Source organism: Pogoniulus pusillus, chromosome 37 (genome assembly GCF_015220805.1).
Source record: "Pogoniulus pusillus isolate bPogPus1 chromosome 37, bPogPus1.pri, whole genome shotgun sequence".
NCBI lineage: Eukaryota > Metazoa > Chordata > Aves > Piciformes > Lybiidae > Pogoniulus > Pogoniulus pusillus.
Window position 1 is genome coordinate 5,981,625 of NC_087300.1, and position 8,772 is coordinate 5,990,396.

Below are 8,772 nucleotides of genomic sequence, written 5' to 3' on the forward strand. Positions count from 1 at the left end.
GAGTTGGGGCTGTGCAGCCTGCAGAGGAGAAGGCTTCCAGGAGACCGTGTATGAGCTGTCCAGGATTTGCAGGGGGCTCCAGGAGGCCTGGGGAGGGATTATTGATAAGGTCTGGGAATGAGAGGAGGAGGAGGAATGGGTTTGAAGTGTGAGAGGGGAGATTGAAAGTAGCTGTTAGGAAGAAGTTGTTTGCAGTGAGGGTGGTGACAGACTGGCACAGGTTGCCCAGGGAGGTTGTGGAGCACAGAAGAACAGAATGTGATCAAAGATCCCATTCTGTTCTTCTGTGCTCCACAACCTCCCTGGAGATGTTCAGGACCAGGTTGGATGAGGCCTTCAGCAAACTGTTCTAGTGGGAGGTGTCCCTGCCTATGGCAGGGGTTTGGAACTGGATGATCCTTGAGATTCCTTCCAGCCTACATCATTCTATGATTCTGTGAAAAGAAGAAGGTGAGGAAAGGAGAGATATGGCGAGATAAAGGAGGGAGATGAAAAGAAGAAGCTGAGGAAAGGAGGGATATGGAGAGGGGAAGGAGGGAGATGAAAGGAAGAAGCTGAGGAAAGGAGGGATATGGAGAGGGGAAGGAGGGAGATGAAAAGAAGAAGCTGAAGAAAGGAGAGATATGGAGAGGGGAAGGAGGGAGATGAAAAGAAGAAGCTGAGGAAAGGAGAGATATGGAGAGGGGAAGGAGGGAGATGAAAAGAAGAAGCTGAGGAAAGGAGAGATATGGAGAGGGGAAGGAGGGAGATGAAAAGAAGAAGCTGAAGAAAGGAGAGATATGGAGAGGGGAAGGAGGGAGATGAAAAGAAGAAGCTGTGGAAAGGAGGGATATGGAGAGTGGAAGGAGGGAGATGGGAGAAAACGGAGAGGAAAAGAGGGAGATGGGGGAGAAGTGAGATAAAATAGAACAAAGATGAAAACTGGGCTGCAAACCAAACACACAAACAAGCAAAAAGGTGGCCCTGCTCTGGCAGGGGGTTGGACTGGATGATCTGTCAAGGGTCCTCCCAGCCCCTAACATTCTGTAGTTCTGTGATGTGAGGAGGAAAGATTCACATCTGCCTTCAAAGGACATGGCTTAGCATCAGGCTTGTTCGAGTTAGGCAATGGTTGGACTTGGTGGTCTTAAAGGTCTTTTCCAACCATGATTCTCTGATCTCCATCTTGCAGAGGGGTTAACAGCAGCAGGGAAACGCAGAGCCACTGCAGCAATGCCCTCTCGTGGGGACTTCTTCAGCAGTTGAGCTCAATTCTCTTCTCGAACGAGCTGGAGCTTCAGGATGCTCCAACCACCGTCAGCTTCATCTGTGCAGGGCTGCTCTCTTTTTATTTCCTCCTCCTTTTGCCAGCTTCCCTTTCATCAGGATGTGATTTTGGTTCTTCCTCACTGTGCATTTACACTTAAGCCATGGCAGAGATCTGCTTCCAACCTGGTTGATTCTATTCTATAACATCTATAATATATATAAAGGAGGTTCTTCTGCTCCTATACTCAGCACTGGTCAGGACACAGCTTGAGTGCTGTGTCCAATTCTGGGCTCCTCAATCCAAGAGAGATGTTGAGGTGCTGGAAGGTGTTTGTAGAAGGGCAGCAAGGCTGGGGAGGGGCCTGGAGCAGAGCCCTGTGAGGAGAGGCTGAGGGAGCTGGGGGGGTGCAGCCTGCAGCAGAGGAGGCTCAGGGCAGAGCTCATTGCTGTCTGCATCTGCCTGCAGGGAGGCTGTAGCCAGGTGGGGTTGGGCTCTGCTGCCAGGCAAGCAGCATCAGAAGAAGGGGACACAGCCTCAAGCTGTGCTGGGGGAGGTCTAGGCTGGATGTGGGAGGAAGTTGTTGTCAGAGAGAGTGATTGGCACTGGAATGGGCTGCCCAGGGAGGTGGTGGAGTCTGTGTGGCTGGAGGTGTTGAAGCCAAGTCTGGCTGGGGCACTTAGTGCCATGGTCTGGTTGGTTGGGCAGGGCTGGGTGCTAGGTTGGGCTGGCTGAGCTTGGAGCTCTCTTCCAGACTGCTTGATTCTGTGATTCTATGAAATACCTGAGGGGTAGCTGTCAAGATGAAGGAGCCAGGATCTTTTTGGTGGTCCCCAGTGATAGGACAAGGAACAATTGATACAAGCTGGAGCCCAGGAGATTCCCCCTCAACATAATGAAAAGCTGTGAGGGTGCTGGAGCCCTGGAGCAGGCTTCCCAGAGAATTTGTAGAGTCTCCTTCTCTGGAGACTTTCAAAGGCTGCCTGGATGCATTCTTGTGTGACCTGTCCTGGGTCATCCTGCTTTGGTGGGGGGGACACACACTCGACTGGATGATCTCCAGAGGTCCCTTCCAACCCCTAACATTCTGAGAGTCTATGATTCTAATATTCTATGATTCTTTGATTCTAAAATTCTTAGGTTCTATGATTCTCTGACTCTTCAATTCCATGATTATTTGCTTCTAAGATTCTATGATTCTTTGATTCTCAGATTCTGAGCATCTAAGATTCTTTGATTCTAAGATTCTATGATTCTAAGTTTCCAAGAGTCTAAGATTCTTTGATTCTAAGATTCCAAGGTTCTTTGATTCTATGATTCTAAGATCCTTGATTCTAAGATTCTGTGATTCTAAGTTTCCAAGAGTCCAAGATTCTTTATTCTAAGATTCCAAGGTTCTAAGATTCTATGATTCTTTGATTCTGAGATTCTAAGCATCTAAGATTCTTTCACTCTAAGATTCTATGATTCTAAGTTTCCAAGAGTCTAAGATTCTTTCATTCTGAGATTCCAAGGGTCTAAGATTCTTTCATTCTAAGATTCCAAGGTTCTGTGATTCTAAGATCCTTTGAGTCTCTGATCCTTTGAGTCTCTGATTCTCTGATTCTTTGATTCTTTGAGTCTCTGAGTCTCTGATTCTCTGATCCTTTGATTCTCTGATTCTAAGATTCTCAGATCCTTTGATTCTCTGATTCTAAGATTCTCAGATCCTTTGATTCTCTGATTCTAAGATTCTCTGATTCTAAGATTCTCAGATCCTTTGATTCTCTGATTCTAAGATTCTCTGATTCTAAGATTCTCAGATCCTTTGATTCTCTGATTCTAAGATTCTCTGATTCTAAGATTCTCTGATCCTTTGATTCTCTGATTCTAAGATTCTCTGATTCTAAGATTCTCTGATCCTTTGATTCTCTGATTCTAAGATTCTCTGATTCTAAGATTCTCTGATCCTTTGATTCTCTGATTCTAAGATTCTCAGATCCTTTGATTCTCTGATTCTAAGATTCTCTGATCCTTTGATTCTCTGATCCTTTGATTCTCTGATTCTAAGATTCTCAGATCCTTTGATTCTCTGATTCTAAGATTCTCTGATCCTTTGATTCTCTGATCCTTTGATTCTCTGATTCTAAGATTCTCAGATCCTTTGATTCTCTGATTCTAAGAGTCCGACATTCTTTGCTTCTATGATTCTCTGATTCCACCTCTACCTACTTACAGGCCACAAAGACAACCTCAGCCCTTCTACAAACTCTGGCAGGCTTTATTCCTCCAAAGGACTCCTCTTAACCTGCCAGCTGATTCCCTTCCCTCATTTTCATGGCCCTTCTCCCCTGTGTGGCTCCCGCCGCGTCCCAGCGGGAGGTGGGGAATCCAGCTCGGCACCCAGCGCCTGATTCATCACTCTTAATTCCTTTTTTACCACTTGCCATAATAACAATAATCCAAATGAATTAATTTCCTCTTAGTGGAGACAGAACACTGCTACTGCAGGGGCACAGTGCTGCAATCAAACAGCAGACGTGTCGATTGCGAGGCAGATCTCTTTATCTCTTTAATAGCTGTCTGCCTACCTACCACTCCAGTTTATTCTCCAGGACAGGCTATCACATTAATACAACTTACACTTCTTCCATCTTGCACAGCTGCTTCTAAATATTTTAGTAAACATAAAGTGGATTTCTTCCTTTCATTCTCCCTTAAAACCAGGCAGAAGATGATTAAACCTCCAGTTCTTCCCCCACTGCAACCAAGGTATCTTTTTTATTATGGCTTATTGGGAATTGAGGGGAATCTATCAATTAGATGATGGTGGGAAGCAACTTCTTCTTTATGGGGTGATAACTCCAGGCAGATAGAAACAAACTCTGTGGGTATATGGCCATGGTGTTTATTAGCCAAAGAGATGTATTTATATGAGGGGAATAGAAAGCAGCAGCTCTTTATTGTTAGCGCTAGGGAAAAGGTCAGAGCTAATAAAGGACCTTTAAAATGGGCCTTGGGTGCCAGGTTTAGGGACTTGCTTAAAAGAGATGCACTCCCCCCCCCAAGAGGCTTCCAGTTGAGGTTCACCAGCCCTGGTGTGCCTGGGCTGGGGGAAGAAGGGAGGACAGCAAGTACAGGATTTGGGGATTGTCACCTCAGTTGAGATGGGATCCAGACCCTGAGTGATAATAGGAAACAGGGATCCAGACCCTGAGTGATAATAGGGAACAGGGATCCAGACCCTGAGTGATAATAGGAAACAGGGATCCAGACCCTGAGTGATAATAGGAAACAGGGATCCAGATCCTGAATGATAATAGGAAACAGGGATCCAGACCCTGAGTGATAATAGGAAACAGGGATCCAGACCCTGAGTGATAATAGGAAATAGGGATCCAGATCCTGAGTGATAATAGGAAACAGGGATCCAGATCCTGAGTGATAACAGGAAACAGGGATCCAGACCCTGAGTGATAATAGGAAACAGGGATCCAGACCCTGAGTGATAATAGGAAACAGGGATCCAGATCCTGAATGATAACAGGAAACAGGGATCCAGATCCTGAGTGATAATAGGAAATAGGGATCCAGATCCTGAGTGATAATAGGAAACAGGAATCCAGGACCTGAATGGTAATAGGAAACAGGGATCCAGATCCTGAGTGATAATAGGAAACAGGGATCCAGACCCTGAGTGATAACAGGAAACAGAGATCCAGATCCTGAATGATAATAGGAAACAGGGATCCAGACCCTGAGTGATAATAGGGAACAGGGATCCAGACCCTGAATGATAATAGGGAACAGGGATCCAGACCCTGAGTGATAATAGGAAACAGGGATCCAGATCCTGAGTGATAATAGGAAACAGGGATCCAGACCCTGAGTGATAATAGGAAACAGGGATCCAGATCCTGAGTGATAATAGGAAACAGGGAACCAGACCTTGAGTGATAATAGGAAACAGGGATCCAGATCCTGAATGATAATAGGAAACAGGGATCCAGACCCTGAGTGATAACAGGAAACAGAGATCCAGATCCTGAATGATAATAGGAAACAGGGATCCAGACCCTGAGTGATAATAGGGAACAGGGATCCAGACCCTGAATGATAATAGGGAACAGGGATCCAGACCCTGAGTGATAATAGGAAACAGGGATCCAGATCCTGAGTGATAATAGGAAACAGGGATCCAGACCCTGAGTGATAATAGGAAACAGGGATCCAGATCCTGAGTGATAATAGGAAACAGGGAACCAGACCTTGAGTGATAATAGGAAACAGGGATCCAGATCCTGAGTGATAATAGGGAACAGGGATCCAGACCCTGAGTGATAATAGGAAACAGGGATCCAGACCCTGAGTGATAATAGGAAACAGGGATCCAGACCCTGAATGATAATAGGAAACAGGGATCCAGACCCTGAGTGATAATAGGAAACAGGGATCCAGATCCTGAATGATAATAGGAAACAGGGATCCAGACCCTGAGTGATAATAGGAAACAGGGATCCAGATCCTGAATGGTAATAGGGATCAGGGATCATAGAATCCCAGCATGGTGGGAGTTGGAAGAGACCTCTGGAGATCATCCAGTCCAACCCCCTTGGTAAAGCAGGGATGCCTGCAACATATTCCCCAAGATCACAATGTCCAGGAAGGTTTGGAATCTCTCCAGACAAGGAGACTCCACAATCTCTCTGGGCAGCCTGCTCCAGGGCTCCATCAGCCTCACAGCAAAGTTTTGAGTCATAAAAAGTGAAGATCCTGCATCTGTCCTGGGCATGCTGCTGTCTTGGACCCATCCAACCTCTGGTGGCTTTTCCATGATGCTCTAGGGTGGTTGTGACTGTCAGTTGCTGGTGTTCCCCACTTCCTCTCTGCCTTGTAGGACATCTTTAGTCCTACAAAGAATAGTGATGTGATGATGCCAACCTCCCAGATGAGGTTTTTCATCACTCAGAAGAGGTGTTTGAAGCTCTCCTTTGAGTGAAGGGCTTTATTGTTATCCTTCTGCTTTGCAGGCAGGAAACACTGGATGGGAAGAAGTTACTGTGAGAAATGCAGCACACACAAGAACCAGCTGAGCCAGCAGCCCTCCTTTGGGGATCAGAAATGTCCTCCATGGGAGGTAGTAGACTCATGTGGGCTTTGATTTGCACCAGCGTTGTGCAGAAGCTCTGCTGGAAAAGCTCAGTGTGAGCTGGTACTATGTGTATGCAGCCCAGACTGCAACTGTATCCTGGGCTGCAGCAAGAGCAGTGTGGGCACAGGGCAAGGGAGGGGATTCTGCCCTTTGGCTCTGCTCTCCTCACACCTCACCTGCAGTCCTGGGTGCAATTCTGCAGCCCCAACACAAGCAGGACATGGAAGTGTTGGAGCCAGTGCAGAGGAGGCCACCAAGATGCTGAGAGGGCTGCAGCAGCTCTGCTCTGAGCACAGGCTGAGAGAGTTGGGGCTGTGCAGCCTGCAGAGGAGAAGGCTTCCAGGAAAGCTTGGAGTGGCCTTGCAGGATCTGAAGGTGGCTCCAGTAGCACTGGGGAGAGACTATTGACAAGGTCTGGTAATGAGAGGATGAGGAGGAATGGGTTTAAACTGGCAGAGGTGAGATTGAATGTGGATCTTAGGAAGAAGTTGTTTGCAGTGAGGGTGGTGAGACACTGGCACAGGTTGCCCAGGGAGGTTGTGCAGCACAGAAGCACCCAATGTGATCAAAGATCCCATTCTGTGCTTCTGTGCTCCACAACCACCCTGGAGATGTTCAGGACCAGGTTGGATGAGGCCTTAAGCAACCTCTTCTAGTGGGAAGTGTCCTTGCCTATGGCAGGGGGGGTTGGAACTGGCTGAGCTTTGAGCTCCCTTCCAACCTAACTCATTCTATAATTCTATAACTCTATGATTCTATGATTTTATGATTCTATAATTCTATTATTTAATGGCTCTATGATTTAATGATTCTGATTAATGATTTAATGAGTCTATGATTTTGTGATTCTTTGATCCTATGATTATATGATTCTGTGATTATATGATTCTGATTCTATGAGTCTATGATTTTATGATTCTATTATTCTGTGAGTCTATGATTCTATTATTCTGTGATTCTATGATTCTATTATTTAATGGCCCTATGATTTAATGATTCTGATTAATGATGTAATGATTTTATGATTCTGTGATTCTATGATTCTATTATTTAATGGCTCTATGATTTAATGATTCTGATTAATGATGTAATGATTTTATGATTCTGTGATTCTATGATTCTATTAATGATGTAATGATTTTATGATTCTGTGATTCTATGATTCTATTATTTAATGGCTCTATGATTTAATGATTCTGATTAATGATGTAATGATTTTATGATTCTGTGATTCTATGATTCTATTATTTAATGGCCCTATGATTTAATGATTCTGATTAATGATGTAATGATTTTATGATTCTGTGATTCTATGATTCTATTATTTAATGGCTCTATGATTTAATGGTTCTGATTAATGATGTAATGATTTTATGATTCTGATGCTATGATTCTGATTCAATGAGTTTATGATTCTATGATTTTATGATTCTATGATTCCATAACTCTATGACTCTATGACACTATGACTCTATGATTCTCTTAGCTCCCCAAGAACTGTCCTGGACCCAATATCTCCCCTTTTTCACAGGCTCCTTAGCCCCATCCAGCAAAGCAGCCAGCAGCAAATCATCCCCTGGCACTATGTTTAGCTGGGAGCCGTTCTAGGATCTTGTCTCTATTTTCTTCCCGTCATTCAGAGGAGAGCTTCATGGGGGAAATATGAAAGAAACAAATTAGAATTGCCTGGCTGCTGTGACAGGGAGGAAAGCTCTGAGTTGGAGGAGCTGAATGGAATGATAAATCCCATCACTTAAACCGCGTAATGAATTTTCCCGGAGATTTGTCTCAGTGTAAAAAGAGAGAGAAGGGAGTGGGAAGGATGGGGGGTGGGGGGGGGAAAGAAGAAGGGTTGCAGGCAGCTCTGAGTGAAAAAAGTGTAAGTCTGAAGAGTTTGTGCCTGCAGCACATCCAAATAAGTTCCCCTGCTTTAATAGGCCTGGGTGCAATATTCAGCGAAACGTCAAATGGTCTTTGGCTCCGCTGGCAGTTGAGCTAATAACATGATTTTGTCCAAGGAGCCCTGCAGAACCAACGTGTTCCAGGAGTAATGCTGGAGCTAAATAGAGAAAAGAGGATTTGGGGCATTACAAGAAAACATTTCCTTGCTCTGAGGGGACTTCTTGGAGGGGGGGGGTTTGAAGAAGCCTTTGCTGTTGATTTGTTGGGTGAGCTTGGCTAGATCGCTGTCCCTCTCGCTGCTGAGTTCTCCATCCCTCTCTGAACTTCTGGAGTCTCTCTATGGTAGGGATAGAATCATAGAATCATAGAACCAACCAGGTTGGAAGAGAGCTCCAAGCTCAGCCAGTCCAACCTAGCACCCAGCCCTAAACAAGCAACCAGACCATGGCACTAAGTGCCCCAGCCAGGCTTGGCTGCAACACCTCCAGCCACA